The sequence below is a fragment of the Carlito syrichta genome, unplaced genomic scaffold, assembly GCF_000164805.1.
Source record: "Carlito syrichta isolate Samal-C Ts95f unplaced genomic scaffold, Tarsius_syrichta-2.0.1 Scaffold308835, whole genome shotgun sequence".
Classification (NCBI taxonomy): domain Eukaryota; kingdom Metazoa; phylum Chordata; class Mammalia; order Primates; family Tarsiidae; genus Carlito; species Carlito syrichta.
This window is the reverse complement of record NW_007252931.1, coordinates 363,963-379,125: the sequence shown is the minus strand read 5'-3', so window position 1 is coordinate 379,125 and position 15,163 is coordinate 363,963. Positions and strand designations below refer to the sequence as shown.

The window sequence follows — 15,163 nt, the reverse complement described above, 5'->3', positions numbered from 1 at the left end:
ACCACGCCTGGCTGATTTTTTGATTTATTGTAGAGATGAGGTCTCGCTGCCTAGGCGAGTCTCGAACCCGCGGGCTCAGGCAATCCACTCACCTCAGCCTCCCAAAGGCGCGGGATTACAGGCTGAGCCACCGAGCCCGGCTGAGGAAGACTTTTTAAAAGAGCAAAGATTCTAAGAGCGAAAGAGAGAGAGGGGGGAGGGAGAGATCCAGAGGGGGAAAGGGGTGGAGAGAGAAAGAGTAGGAAGAAGTGGGAGGAGAGAGGGCGGCAGATACGATTAAAAAGAGGGTTGAAGAGGAACAACTGACAGGCTCAAGAGCAAAGAGCAGTGGACAGTTGAAGAGGCAGCCAGAGCACCAAGGAGCCATCAGAACTTCCAGGGAGGAGGAGAAGAAGGAGGTAAGGATAGACTTGAATTTTCAGAGCTGAAACTACAGGTTGATAGGAGGCAGCCACTGCACTTGAAGAGGCACTTGAAATCTGGGCTGGATAAAAACAGAGCTCCTTCCTTCTACCTGTGATTTCTTTTCTACCCCTCTCACTATGTCCCGTGATGGTAAGGTGTGGATAAACTGAGAAGGAAGGTTAGTGGAGCAGGAGGTTAATTGCTTCCTTGATTCATAGGGAGCTGCAGAATGTGAGCCAGTGGCCCTCGGGGTTCCAGTTCCCCTCCTGTGGAGTCGCAGTGCTGGGGGGGGGGGGGGGGGGGGGGGGGGGGGCGCAGCTTAGATTAGAAGTGGGTCACCAGTCCATTTTCAATAACTTTTGTTAACGGGAATTGGTCTTTTAAAAATAAAACCAACTCTGTTTTACGATGCTTCCTCTAGGCATGGAATCTTTTTTGAAATGCTTCTCACAGCATCTAGGGGGGTGTTTTGATTTTTTTTTTCTCCTAAGGCATGTCGGATGGTTTAAAAATATTCCCTGCTTAGTTTCCTGCAGAGTATAATGTCCCCACTGCACAGTGGCCGCAAGAAAGAAATCCAGGCTGCCACTTGCAGCCAAAGGAAAGAGGCTACTGAGACGAGAGAGGAAGCCCAGAAAGCTCCCACTCAAGGTCTCCTTCCCACCCCAGCGTGGTGCATGACAGGGGACCACAGGGCAGAAGGTTCTGTCAGTTCCTTCCTTGACGTTTCCTCTGAGCATGTGGCAAAAGAGCCCTAACCCAGGGGCTGGGAGGCCTTGGACTGGACACTTTCCCCTGCTGGGCCTCATCTATAAAAGCAGGGGCTCAAAGTAGAAAGGTCTCTCTGGTTCCATTCAGCAGTAATGCTGTACAAGACTATGACTCCATAAGCTCCAGTGTAACTCAAAACCCCTGAAAGAGACATCCAGCACAGGATTTCCCATCCTTATTGTTTCTTTGTTCAGTTTTTCTCTGACCCCCTTCGCAGTGTCTCATCATTATAGAGGGATTTTGGGTACTCACTCCTCAGCGCATCACTGGGATGGCTGTTTTCTGAACAAAGCTCTGGAATCATGAAATCCAGTGAGCTGGAGAGAAGGCAAGGCAGTGAAGAGAGCACTGGACAGGGAGTCAGGAGACCTTAAACCCAGCAACTGGACAGAGAAGAGACCAAGGGGCATGTGTGGAGGTGCTGCACTTCTGTTTGCCTGGTGCCATGACTCATGGCTGGGACTCCAGCTGGTATTTGGAGACCTCCCAGCCTGACTGTTGCATCAGCAGGCCAAGTGGTCTCCATCTCCTCCACCCACTGCCCCCAGAGTCACAGCCCAGCCCAGCCCCTGATTCATGCTCTCCAGGGACAGCTCTGAACTTTCCACCTTCTTGTCAGGTTCCCCAGGGTGGCAGAGCTCTTTGGAATCTGCTCTCCTGGCTGTCCTTCAGAACCTCTTCCTCAATCAGCAGCTGCCAGTGAGGAGTCTCAGTGACCAAAGTGTACAGAGCAGGAGGGGATTCTCTGGCTTCTAACCTGACACCCTCTGCGCATCCCCTCACCTACACACATGATGTTCCTAGAGCCAGGGAGTCACAAAATCGGGCTCTTGTTTCTGCCTTGGAATCACAGAGGTGCTCTTATTGGACTCCTGACACTCGTTATTGTTCTTATCTCTTGACTGCTTCACTCCTATCCCCTCTCCTAGTACTGGCCTAAGGTCCCAGGACATTAGAACTAGAAGAGATCTCTTATATGACCAGCCTCTACCTTTGACAAATAAGGAGAACGAGGCTTAGAAAAGGGAAGTGACTTGGAGATGACACAGCGGGTCAGGGCTGACTCAGTTAGGAGTACACCCTACCCTGCTCACTCACACCTAGGGCTCTTCTAACCTCCATCCTTGGCTATCTTCCCAGCCTGTGTCTCTCCCTGAACCTCCCTGATTCTTCCACTTGAGCAGCTCTACAGTTCTACTTTTCAGCAATGACACCCACCTGCCCATCTGCTCCTCATCGTCTCTACTGGCTGGTGGAGGGCACAAGCAGTGCCACAGTGCCACAGCCTCTTGGGTACTGGCTGACTCCACGTCTGGGCTCAGTCAATTAAAACAGGACAGGGGGCCTGTCTGCGTGGATCAATTAGGACAGGAACTGGGTTCCACCTTCTGCCCCAGGGAGGGACTCACTGGGGATTCCAGTGCTCACTGTGTGAACTAACTCCCAGAGGCCCCACCCTGGACTCAAGGGTTGAGTTGGATGAAGGGGAGGGATGCCCATTTTCCTGGAAAGCGCCAGATCTCTAGGAAAAGTTGACTTCCTTTCTATTGTTGGAAGCTCCTGGCTTTGGTGAATGACAGCTTGATGGCACTTTGAGATTCAATTGTCTCTGACATGTTAACAGCAAATAATGGGCAAATAAAGCTCATCATTCTAAAATCCACTCACTTTCATAAGGAAAGGGAGTTGAGAGGGCTCAGAATCAGAGGTGAGCAAGTAGCACAGAGGGACCTTAGAGTTAGGGTGGGGGAGGAGGAGCCTGGGCATTTGGAGTCACATTTGTTTAGAATTTTAGCTGCATAATCCTGGGCAAATTATTTAACGTCTCTGATCCTCAGTTTCTTCATTCGCCAGAGAGGCTAATACATATCTTCTTTGTAAGGTTTTCTGAGAATTAAATAAAGTATTTTAACTAGCTATCACATAGTAGGTGCTCAGTGAACAACAGAATAGTAAGGTAGAACCCAGGTCACCTGGTCCTCATGCCAAGTCTGTCTGAAATGCATCTTATTTGATGCAAAGACCTTTCTGCAAGGAAGACTCACCATGACAAATAAGTCTGAGAAGATACGGCTTGATTTTTACGACCACAGGTTTCTTTCTAGGACTTCTTTTGCTGACTTTTAAGCTGGAAGTTGGAAACTCCGGACTTACCTCTTGGCTTTGCCACTAACTTGCCATACTGTTATAACTGGTCAAGTTGCAAACCCCCCAGATATTCTAACTTAGACCTAGAAGGGCCTATGCCACAATCTAGCTCACCCCTTTTGTTTTACACTTGAGCAAACTGAGGCTCAGGGAGGGGGATGTGAGGCGAACGTGGTAACCACTACACTAGGGAAACCACACGGGGAGGGGGGTGTAATGTCTTGTCTAGGGTCATAAGGAAACAGTTGGAACTAGGAAGAGCCTCTCTTCATGAAATGCTAGCACTGCATTTTCACAGGGGACTTCTGGAATTTTACTCCAACCAGGGAACTCCAAGATTTAGAACTTTGGGAGAAGACAGAAGTAGCTAGGAGACAAGATGTCCCTTCCCCTCAATTCACAAACTAGACAGCCTCCTCCTTCTCTTCCAAGTAGAGCTGAGGCTGCTTCAAACCCCTCCTTGTGGCTCTGCCTTCAGCTTGGTGATTAGATTCAAAAGTGCTGCAGTTCCTCAGAAGGGAGGAATCCCATGAAGCACACGTTTTTATGATGGAGTCCAGATCCAGGCCCAAAAACTTGGGCTGAAGATACATTAGGAGGCAGGCTAGACCCGTCACAGGAATGAGAGGGGAATGATGGAGTGGGCCCTGCACCCCCCCGCCTCTTCAGCCCTGCCCCAGGGATCCTTTTGAAATAACTAATTTACAGATAAATTAATACCCTTTCCATTGCCTATGTTTTTCCCGTCTCTGATAGTCACCCTCCTACACCGGTGCCACATGGGGGTCTTTGCTGTGTCTTACCAGCCTGTGACACTATCAGATTCTATATCCAGATGTCTAGTTGGATCATGTCTGAGGGGAGTTTTTTCTGGAAATGTCAGAAAAGAAAACAAAGAACTGATATTATTGAATGCCTACTATGTAGCAGATACCGTTCTAGATGCTTAACCACACATTCTTTAATCGCTATTAGTAAACAGTACCATTGGTCAGATCAGTTGGAAACTGAGAGGTTAAGTGATTTGCTTAACATCTCACAAGCAGCAGGGTTCCGCCCCCCCCCCCCCCCCCCCGCTATTCCTGAGAGACCAGGAGTCCCACCACCTGCTGTTTCTGTTGTTCCTGCTATGATTCTACATCAATGGAACACCAGAGCCTGCTGTTCAGCCAGGCAGTAGACACTGCTGCAGCCAAGAGCACTTACTGGCTAAAAAAGGAAATAACTTTCTATAAGTGAATTCTGGCCCAATGGTGGCAGAGGCTGAAAAGTCTGGGAATCCTGACCACTGTGTTAATTAATTCTAGAAACAGCCTGTGCAGGGGGTGACCAGCCAATAAGCCAGAAGCTAAAAGAAAAGGCCCTGGGCCATTTATGGGACAAGGTAAAGTGGGAAAAGCCCCGCTCACGCTCACGGAGTTAAGGTACTAGAGTTCTAGACACGGGCTTGTCATCATCTATTGTTCCTAGGGCCTCTTTGATTTTCTTTTCTTTTGCAGCGACACATAGAGAATGTGGGCTTTAGAGCCAGTCGTCCAGGTTCAGATCCCTTATGCAGCATTTGCCAGTTGTGAGACTTTGTACAAGTTACTTAGTCTCTGAGCCTCAGTGATCTCATCTATGAAATAATGCAATACTACTTTCCTAGCAGGATCAATGGAAGGGTTAGAAAGTATAGTTATGAAGGGCTTTGAACATGGGAAATACTCGACTAAGTGCTATCTGTTATTTTATTTTATTTTATTTTTTTAGTTGGAATCTTACTCTGTCGCCCAGACTGGAGTGCAGTGGCCGCTCCCGGCCACCGCAGCCTCGACCTGCTGGGCTCCGGCGATCCTTCCGCCTCAGCCTTTCCGAGTAGCTGGAACTACAGGCGAGCGCTACCACACCCGGTTAGTTTTTTGATTTATTGTAGAGATGAGGTCTCACGAATTTGCCCAGGCGGGTCTCGAACCTGCAGGCTCAGGCAATCCATTCACCTCAGCCTCCCAAGGCACAGGATTACAGGCTGAGCCACCGAGCCCAGCTTATCTGTTATTATTATTACTTAACTTCCCTGGACCCTAGTCACCTTGCAGAAAAATAAGGGGTTTGATTGACCTCTAGGTTCCTTTCAGCTCTACTGCACTATGAATCTATGACAAGATGGTGGGAACAATAAAGAAATGTGAGCATTATCATAATTGACTTTTCATTAATAATTAATTGCATGGGTACTAATCAACCCTTTGGGGTAATTAATAAGGACCTCCCAATATTTTGTTGAAATTACATGTCCAGTCACCACCCCCTCCCACCCGCTCCTTATAAATATTTCCTCCTCCAACATTTTAAGAAGAAAATTATCCTGGCATAAATCTTTCTCCACTTTGCCTGCTTTCTTCTACCTCCTTGGCTTTGAAACAACTGCCTGCCAGCAGCATGTCTCTGAGCAGACCAATCTGTTCTTGCCAGAATAAAATAATTAAATTTACAGAGAAGTTAATTATCTGCCATTGGCTGAAGTAAGACAAAGACTAAAGTGAGTACTGTACTTTAACTCACATATCTGTCTCTTTCTCCTCTCTCTTCTCTTTCTTCCTCTTCCCTAGGCAGTAACCAAGGTTCAGGGACGCAGGCTTCCAGTGGACTTCTAATTCTGAGGAAGTGGCTCACACTGCTTAACTCAGTAGCCACAGTTACATCATGAGCCTGGTCATTTCTCCTGCAGCTGAAATAGCCACCCCAAACCTAAATCAAGAAAAAAAAAATCTTAAATGTTAAGAATTATTTTTAACCACTCACAATCAACTCCCTAGTCTAACAATTATCTCACAAATATTCTTGCTTCAATTACCTTATATAAAAGTGACCAGCCCTGGATTGATAAGGATTTTCCAAAGAAAGGAACTTTGGTGATTTAGAAAGAGTGTAGCCTAGTTGTTAGGGCAGGGACATCACTGTCAGACAAGCCAGTGGCTGGGTTAGAGTCCACCTCTACTCTTACTAGCAGTGTGGACTTGCTAACGTTTCTCTCTCTGAGCCCTTTTAAAAGGGAATAGTTCCTACCTCCACAGGTTAATGTGAAAATCAGACTTTAAAATGTATATAAAGAAACTTACAGAAAGTCTGGCATATAGAAAGGTCTTGGTGTTACCTTATTATTGTTATTACCACCTACATTCACATTCTTTTTTGTGTGTAACTCTAGGTAAACTAGAAGATGTATTCGTGAATCTCAGAGGACAATAAAGGTGACTGAGGTAGATGAGGATTGGGACTACTTTCTCATGTAATTCTCCCCAGCTAGCCATTTTAGGAAGAAAGTGTTAGGGTGGGGGGAAGTTGTAAAAATGTACACGAATGAATAAGGCATAAGACAGTTGTGACATGAAGGTCATGACTGACACTTTGCTTTATAAAGCCACCTTGATGTCTAGCATAGAATAGGGGCTCAAAAAACACTTTCTGAACTAAACCGAACTGACATGATGCTATGTCTCAGGCATCCTTTAAGTGAGGCCCTTTGGGTCCTTTTATAACAGAATTCTTTTAATTGGGAAGCAAGTCAACCCTGCTCTGGGCTACATTCCACTGTATGGTGAGTGGAATTATAGCACGTGCCCAGGGGATTGTTATTATTACTATGAATAACAACCTTTATTGAGAACCAGAGATCTGTTAGATACTGTCCAGAGCATGTGTCATTGTCCAGAATTAGACTCAGACTCTGTGGAGTGGTCTTATAATCTAATTTTGACAGGCTTGGCTAAGTTCCCTAGTAATCTGAAGGGGGAAGGCAGTGAAGGAATAGCCCATACTGAGAGAGTCTCCGCTCTGGACCCATCCAGTCCTGCTCAACCAAGTGAAGGACTCTCTTAGAGCAGAAGCAACAGTGACTTCCTCCTCCCTGGTGCTCTGGTCACCATAGTCATTGGGCAGGTGCCCCTACACCAGCTTCCCAGGGAGGCCCCCCTCCTGACATGCAGCATGGTCCCTAAGCATTGCTTGTCCTCTGTGTGCATTCTCGCGCCTTTCTTCAGCAGCTGGGAAAGACTGGCCTTGATCACTTTGGCATTTTGAGAGAAATGAATGCTATCATTCATCCCTTGTTGTTTTTATAAAATACATACTGCTGGGTGCAAGCACAGTATTAAGCCCTAAAGGAGTTTGGGTGGGAGGAATTTCAGAAGGATACAATGATGAACATATATGTGGCTTGTTTTCAAGGAGCTCAAGGTTAAGTTGGAGAGACAATACATGGTTAGCAGAGCAAATAGTTCCGGGTGTGTGTGTGTGTGAGACCCCAAAGGCTTTACAATTCAATCCACAGTCTAGCTGGTGTCTCGGGGAGGGGGAGGGACACAGAAATTGTTGTTAAATAGTCTATTATAAGGGTTATTATGTATGGCTCCAGGAGACAGAAGTAGAATCAACAGGAGAAAGATAATTTTCAGGGCATTGCCATGGTAGTTTCTCGCTCACTCGCAATACACCTTTTTAGGCAGGAGAGACGAGGGTGCAATTACAGCAAGTGTGCTGGGAGGTACTGTCAACTGAAGCCTACCTAGTTTTTGCTGCAGGCATTACTAAAGGATTGCCACAAGCATGGATATTACCGATTGTGCAGTCCTTTGCATTCCTACTCCATTTAGGGACTGTTAGATTAGGGTCTACCTGCAGGGCAAACCACATACTGAGCGTGGTCTATGATGGAGATTGAGGACTACTCCAAACTCCTAGCCATGGCCTCCAAAGTCCTCCATAACCTGCTCCTGCCGACTCTGCAGACTCTTTTTCCTTGCTTTGCTTGCTGTAGCCTAATACCATGCTGGTTTTCATCTTAGTGAATTTGTTTATGAAGTTTTGCCTTTGTCTGAAATTCCCATATCTGTTCTACCTCTCCTCCACCCACTCTGCACCCCTACAAACATCACATACACCTCCCTCCTACATGAGAATTATCTCCTCTGGGAAGTTCTTTCTACCCTCCCCCTGCCTTCCCCCAGCTGGGGTCAGTGTTCAATTTCTTCTATTCGAGTACTCACACATTTGGTTGTATTTGTATCCTCCACCAGACAGTGAGTTCCTTCGATATACAGTCTTAATGATCTTTGGGGCTCTAACTTTTAGCACAGTACTAGCATAAGAAGACACTCAGTAAATGTTAATGAAACTGAACTAAACTGTAATTTTCCATACACTTTTTCTGAGCACCCCACACACATAGGGTCATATCAAGAAAGTGTAATAAATATTTGCTTGACTGCAGAAAAGGTGACCTCTAGGCCTTATTACTAAACAGTAGAGTCGTGTCTCAAATCTCACTCAATGCCTCAGTGTCAGCAGGAGCTTTTGAAGTTCCAAGTGCAGAGACCTAAGAATTGATGAAGTCCACCCTTGGAGGGGAGATGGAGAGAAACTTTCTCACATGGACCAGATTTGATCGGAAACTCTGGAATGAATCCCTGACTCTGCCTCATTAATCTTTGTTTCTTTGAACAAGTCATTTTCTCTATGTTTCCTCCTCTGCAAAACAAAGGCAATAACAATCACCCTACAGTGTGGTTATGAGGATATAATAAAAATTGAATGTCTATAATATTCTGAAGGTATTCAGTCTTGAACAGAACAAATATGGTCCTATCCTCTTGGAGTCCACAAGAGAATATAGAAGCACATTTTAAAGTGTAAAGTTTTATTTTCATCTATCTATTGTAATTTTTATTTTTATTGCTAAACCTAAGAAGGAATATTTGAGCCTCCTTAGGACCACTTCACAATGTTACTGCTAGACCAAACATTTTCTTCAATCATTAAGAAAGCATGTTTTGTGTATCAAATAAGAAAACCTAATGCAATAAGAATACAAGGTAGAAGACTGGGTTTTTGATTTTGAGAAGTGTAATACCCATTCGAGGAAAAAAACTGTTTAATTCTTGAGGGAAGGAATCATGCCTGATTTTATTAGTTAAATAGACATCATTTGGTGTCTAATATGTGTCAGACCTGGTACGTCTAAGGTATTGTTCTTAGTACTCAGAACAGTGGTAGGCGTACATGAGGGACTCAAAAAAGTACTTCTAGGTTGGCTGATAGACAAGATAGTTTTGGAAAACAAGTCTAAGGTAGCATATAAACTAGTGTGAGAATGTATCTTACATGCTGGATGGTAATTTAGACTCTTTTAAAATCCAGAAGGGTTGAGGTCTATTTTAGAAGACTTCTCATTTCACCCTAGATCTATGGGGTCAGAGGAAGAGGTCCTGGCTATGAGTTCACGATTAAGCTGGGTTGCTCTAAAATGGTTTTCTCTGAAAATGTTGGCTGTGCAGAGGGACCACAGTGTCACCATAAGAAGGAGCACTGGATTGGCAATGTGGATACCTGAGTTTTATTTCTAGCTATATAATACATGAAGTAGAGGCATACAATGATTCATGCTCACTATAAAATCCTTCCTCTGACTCTCTCCCTCTTACTCCAGCAGCATGTTACTATTATCAAACAAGTTCCCTAGTGACCCCCTCCAAAATTACTTTATTCCAGGATATGACACATTGAAAGAGGATGCTGGAGGTTTTAGAATGAAGAATCTTTAGAGTTGGGATGTTCTCTGCCCTAGGCCATCTTCTTTTGCCTTGGCATCTCAGAACTTGTATCAGTGCAGAGGTCTGTAGAACACAATTATCCAGGACCCTCCCTGGACCCAGTATACCAGACTCAGGTTCCTGTCCCACATTCCCATAACACCTTGTACTTCCTTAATGTTAACACACATCATGTTTTGTTGAAATCATGTGTTTAATACCTCTCCTTAATTAAGGAAAATAAAGGCAGTTAAACTCAGTAAAGTTAGGGAATCCTTGTTTCTTTCCCCTCCTCCCTGTTGTATCCTCGTTCCTAGCACGATGGCTGGCACCTTGTAGCCACTCAATAAACTTACTAAATGAATGAATGAAAGGGAAGAAGGACACTCTAGGCAGAGGGACATAAGGAGCCAGATGACTAGGTGAGAAATTGTGAAGTGTGTATGTGGGGAGTTGGGTAGCTTAAGTATTACATATGTGAGGGCAACAGTGGGGAAAAGATAGGAGAAGGCTGTGCTGTGGAGGGTGGCAAATAGCAGATTAAAGAGTTTGGACTTTATCAGTGGTAGGAAGCCAGTGAAGATTACTGCTAAAGCAGTGAGGTAAATTACCATTGTATTTGATAGAATTTATTCATGGCATAGGCAGCTTCCTTTACCCCTCCTAACACACTTCCTGCCAAGAAGTGGATAATAATCTACAAAGAATTTTATGTGCTATACCCGGTAAACTTCCTGAATATCTAATCTAGAAATTTCTTTGACTGGGATTGTGGGGAACCCCAAGGGAGCCAATGTAGCTGGCAAACTGACTTCAGCCAGGGACCTTTCACATTATAAACTGGGCATTTGGTACCTGGCAGCAATTTTAAGTTTCTCTGACTTTGCCTGAGTGTCAGCAGGAAGTCGTAAGTAAAAAACTCTTCACCTTGCTTCCTCTGTCAGGGCCCAGGAAGTCTTGCCTCCTCCTCATATCTCTTCAGCTAGTTTCTTTTGTGCCCTCCCAATGAGATGTCCTTCATAATACTGTCTTTCCTGGTTTCCAAGATGTTTCTTTCTTGTACCTGTGCTTTACTTCTCCCAGGTGAGATCCTTGGACCACAGCAAGGGAGTCAGCAGTCAAGCCTCTTGGCAGGGCAGACCAAAGCGTCACATTCTTTGTCTGGAACTATTTTTATACTTCCTTGGGGACTTGCAAAGAATGAGTGACAGAGCAAGGAGATCAAGGGAAAAGTCTTCAGGGATTGAGTATGGAAACTTTGTCCCAAATTCTGAAAGAATGTAACGTTTGTTTCTTTTTGCTTCCTTTTTATTTCCATTTTCTTCTCGTTTCCTCCCTTTCTACCCTTCTCCTCATTTCTCCTTTCTCCTTTGTGATGCACTTCTCTCTACTTTCTATTTTCTCTCTCCTTCTTCTACTCTCATCCTTCCCCACCACACTCTTTGCTAGTTACGGCTGTCTTTTACTCAGTTCTTGTTTGCTAGTGCTGTTCTAAGCACTTTGTTTACATCACTCATAGCACTCTATGAGCTAAATCAGGCATGTTCAACCCATGGTCCATGGGCTGCCTGTGGTCCAGGTCAGCTAGTAATGCGGCCCCACAAAATATTTTAGCATCATGTGTTTTTAGTGTTTATTTTTTTCATGTCCCTGTGCATAGTTCCATTTTAGAAGTTCCAAAGCGATACTGCACTTGAATGAAACTTAAATTACAGCAAACTCAAATTATGGAAAATAATTTAACACATTTTGTTACATTGGCTAAATGCAGTCCTGTGAACTGCCAAAAATATGCAGCTTTGCTTTCTGTCTTAACACAAGAATTTGAAAACAGATTTTAAGATTGCTGGCAAAATAATCACTATTTTGCTATAATTGCTACATCATTTTTGGTTAACATTAATATTTTACCTGAAAATTTTCAAATGAAATGTATAGAGTTGCAATCAGATGTTCAACTGAAGGAAAAAATCTGATCATGTCTCTTGATTGGACATTTATAAGACCTACCTTTCTAGAGAAAAATAACCTCACTTTGCAATCACGCCTTATTCATGACATCACTTTTTGGAAGCGCATACATTTGTGAGCAGCTGTTTTCAATTGTGAAGTACACAGAGAAATATTCAGACAAATATTTCTGATGAGCACCTTGAGAAATCACTGAGAATTGTGACCACGTCCATCAAACTAGACATTGATAGATTAGTTTTACAAATACAAGGTCAAATTTCCCACTCGTTTTATATTGTTCTAATTTATCTAAATTTTATAATAAAAATATACAAAAATAAAACTTTTATAATGTATATACACTAACTATATCATATAATTTGTGTGTATCCTCTTTACTTGATGTGGCCCAGGGAAACCAAAAGACTGGACACCCTTTTTTTTTTGAGTTGGAGTCTCACTCCACCACCCAGGCTGGAGTGCAGTGAAATGCTCACAGCCACCCCAGCATTGACCTGCTGGGCTCCAGCAATCCTTCCACCTCAGCCTTCCAGGTAGCCAGAACTACAGGCACACTCTACCCTGCCTGGCAAATTTTTTAATTTATTATAGAGATGAGATCTCACCAAGTACCCTGGGCTGGTCTCGAACTGGCAGTTTCAGGCAATCCACTCACTTCAGCCTCCCAAAGTGCTGGGATTACAGGCTGAGCCACCGAGCCTTGAGCTAAATAATGAGTAAAGTGAAGCACAGATTGAGTCATTTATCCAAGCTCAACAGTAGTAACAGTGATTTGCCCTTTGACCCCCATTATCTAACTCCTACCACATCTGTCTTCTCTTCACCATTACGTGGTCTCTTCTTCATTCTCAACTCTCCCTTATCATTCTTCTTCTTTTTATCCTCCCCTTCTTTCCCTCCATTTTCTCTCAGACACTCACCATAGTCCGGTTACTGCACATGTGTGGCTGACCCTGAAGTTGCTGAACCCTGCCCACGTGCCCAGAAGAGATGACAGGCCATTCAAACTCTTATCTAATCAGTCATTTTCCTTTTGAGCAAAGACTCTACAATTTTCCACATTTGGAGGCCGAAAGAAGGGGCCCTTCACCACCTAAGAAAAAGAGGCAAATATCTGATCAGAAACAACAGGAAAGGACTCAAGACTTGGATGGGTCTTTGATATGGAGGGGGCAGTGATAAGACACTTTCCACTCATTCCTAGAGACTCTGCATATTCTCAGCATTGGGGACTTGGGGGCTGGGAGAAAACAGCCAGAAGGTTGGTCTCTGTCAAGGCAACAGTCACCTCAGGAGCCAAGGAAGCTTGGACTATGAAATGCACCACACCCACCTTGCCCTTTCCCACAAGCATAAAGAATGTTTCAGTAGGAACCAGGAACATGTTGGCAGCAAAGATGTGAAAGTCAAAACTTGAACTCGACAACCTGTAAGATCCCATCCAAATCTGAGGTTTTATGATTCTAGGAAAGAAATATTCATCTTCAGTTTCCTCCTATATTTTTGCCATCCTGTTGATTCTGCTTGCCTACTTAAACCATAAGACATTTATGTTCACCACATAAGAAATCTGAATTCAACTCAAGAGTTGATTCAGAGGCTTCAGGGCATGGGTTAGAATTTCTGAGATTCTTTGGGCGGCTTTAGACATCTTGAGTAGGAAACACCAGTGCCTGTCACCTTGTTTCCTTCACTCAACTAAAATTTACTAAACACCTACTCTGGGTCAGGCTCTGATGATACAGAGGAAAAGAGAGTTTCCATTTTCAAACAATCCCTACTGGGAGACCATAGACAGGCAGAGAATTACAAAACAAGGCAGCAAATGCTGGGAGAGGATGTGTTCCCCAGGGCTGCCACCACAGGGATTGAAGAGGCTCAGCTTGAAGGAGTAGGGAGGGCTGGAGGAAGCTACTCACTGGATTAAGGTTTGTTTGTTGTTGCTGTTTGAGCTGGGGTCTCACTCTGTCACCCAGACTGGAGTACAGTGGTAAGATCCCAGCTCACCACAACCTCAGCCTCCTGGGCTCAGGTGATCCTTCTGCCTCAGCCTCCTGTTAGCTGAGACTACAGTCATGCACCACTATGCCCAGTTAATTTTTTAATTTTGTTTTAGAGATGAGATCTTGCTATGTTGCCCAGACTGGTCTCGAGCTCCTAGGCTCAAGCGATCCTCCTGTCTTGGCTTCCCAAAGTGCTGGGATTATAGGCATGAGCCATGACGCTTGGCTGTGGGTTAGGTTTTGAAGGGTCAATGGGATTCAGCTAGGGGCGAGGGCCATGTGAGACTTGGAAAAATGGCATTTAGGAGGATTTGGCATGGCTAGACAAAGGGAATTCACAGGGATAGGCAGGAAACACAGCTGAAGAAGCAGACAAAAGCCAAATGAGGGAGGAGGACATAATGTTTGGGGACATTTATTCTGGACATAAGTGTGAAGAGGTCTGCATGTGGGAACCTCTGTATACAGAACACTTAGCAGCAGAGCAAGCCGAGCGGTATGGCTGGAATGACTGTGTTGCAGCGAGGTCTGGGAGAATAACATTGCCTGCTGCTTGCTAGCTGAGTAAAGCTGGGCGCCCACCTGTGATACCTTTAGCCAGTATGAACAGAGCACACTTTTTGTTCACCACCTCCCCACACAGCAGGTCTGTGCTAGATGGTTCTGATGGCACAGAGTGCTTCCCAAGGGGGCCACATTTGCTGTTCCCACCCTCATTCCTCCACCTAGTTCTGCCCTCTGGAGCCATAAGACATTCCTTTTCCACACAACAGCCATTCCAACACATGGAACATATGTGGTATGATTTTCAGTATATGCCGCACCTCAACTCATTTACCCCCCAAATCTTCTGGTGTAGCTACTTCCATCCCCATTTGACAAATGAGAAAACAGACTCAGTGAGGCAAATGCCCAGAGTCACCTCTGTAGACGCCATGCCTGTATTCTTTCCACTACTCCAGTGTTTCTCCAGGCATGGTCCCTGACTGTCTGCACCAGAATCACTTGGGCGACTTGTAAACCTGATTCTTGGGGACCACTCCAGGCTTCCTGAAGAAGACTCTCTAGGGTGAGAGAGCAAAGAATCCACATTGTAACACACAACTCAGTGGATTTCTAGGTCCATTGAAATGTGTGAACCCTGTTGAGTCTTGCTACTATGATCACCCTTAATTCTCACTTTATTTTTGCTGGGAAAAGAGCAAGTTTTCCTTTGTGTACACTTAACTTCTAAGTTGCTCGTTTTCTTCTTTCTTTCTTTCTTTCTTTCTTTCTTTCTTTCTTTCTTCTTTC

General features: G+C 44.6%; 1 protein-coding gene across 2 annotated transcripts in view; it reads left to right on the top strand.

Annotated features, from left to right (window-relative positions):
* Window positions 1-230: 230 nt before the first annotated feature.
* GJA5 (gap junction protein alpha 5) overlaps window positions 231-15,163 on the top strand; it is a 16,522-nt gene continuing 1,589 nt past the window's right edge. The window contains exons 1-2 of one of the 2 annotated variants that reach the window (XM_008066011.1): window positions 379-398; window positions 13,126-13,132. The gene's annotated coding sequence lies outside the window, so the exon portion shown is untranslated. Of the gene's footprint in view, window positions 399-13,125; window positions 13,133-15,163 lie in introns of both variants that reach the window. The other variant, XM_008066010.1, reaches the window with a different exon arrangement.